This window comes from Leiobunum rupestre, chromosome 5 (genome assembly GCF_980474605.1).
Source record: "Leiobunum rupestre chromosome 5, qqLeiRupe1.1.hap1, whole genome shotgun sequence".
Taxonomy (NCBI): domain Eukaryota; kingdom Metazoa; phylum Arthropoda; class Arachnida; order Opiliones; family Sclerosomatidae; genus Leiobunum; species Leiobunum rupestre.
In genome coordinates, this window is record NC_143388.1 from 23,375,497 (window position 1) to 23,376,795 (window position 1,299).

Genomic DNA, 1,299 nt, shown 5'->3' on the forward strand with positions numbered 1-1,299 from the left:
AAGAACAAATATGTCCTATTCTCGTTTCGAGTGGGGGCAGGACCAATCGGACGCTTTCGAAGCCATCAAAACAGAACTCAGTTCAGAGATAAGTCTAGCGTTTTTTGACCCAAATCTAAATACCGAATTATATTCCGATGCAAGCCCCGTTGGCGTCGCGGCCATTTTAGTCCAGATCGACAAGGATGATACCAAAAAAGTCACGCTTATGCTAGCCACGCGCTGTCTGGGGATGTGAACGTTTTTACGTTTATCTTAAAACCTTTTACCATCATAACAGATCACAAACCATTAGAATTCGTTTCAATACGATGAATCCACATTCCCCGGTGCGCGTAGAACGCTGGCGTTTGCGTTGACAACGGTACGATTACGTCACCCGTTATGAACGAGAAATTGACAATCCTGCCGATTTTCTACCAAGATCTCCATAACAGGATTCCACCCCTTTTAGAGAATCCTTAATGGGTGATATCTACGCTATACATGTTCTAAATAGATCTGTCCCAAAGGCCATGACACTAGAACACATTGCTATTGCGACCACTAACGACGCTACTATAAAAGAAGCTATACGATTGCTACCGTTTACAGAATGGCATATTCCGAAGCCCTTCTACCAAAATAAAGAACTGGAAGCAATGAAGTCTTTCAAAAATGAGTTATCGGTGGTTGGCGGAATTCTTATGCGCGCCTGCGCGGCTCACGTATCATACTCCCTGCCTCACTTCGCGCTCTTGCCGTCGACCTGGCACATGAAAGCCATCAGGGTATGAAAGTTTTTGGGGACAAAAGTATCGTTTCCGAAACTGGATGAAATGTTAGAAAACAAGGTCCAGGATTGCCTGGCATTCCAAACTACAGGTCCGTCGTTGGACAGAAATCCTCTGTCCCCATCACCTTTACCCGATCGTCCGTGGCACTACGTATCTGTTGATTTTGTTGGGCCTTTACCATCAGGTAAATACCTGCTTGTTCTTGTGGACGATTTTTCAAGATTCCCGATCGTTGAACTGGTTCGTTCCACTGGTTCGTTCCACGTCTGGACACTCCGACATTCAAAATAAATTACCCTCAAGTTCCGGTTGCAGCCATGCAACGACCAGTCCCCGTCAAAGCTTCGTGCGAATGATGAACTAGCTAATGCTACAATGAAGAATCACGCTGACAAATTCCTCCGGCCTCGTAAACCATTTGCCATTGGGGATCGCGTCCTCGTTAAAACAAAGAACGCAGGGAAAGCTTACTCCGACATTCTCACCAGATCCGCTGTTTATATCGAAGACAAACGGTTCCATG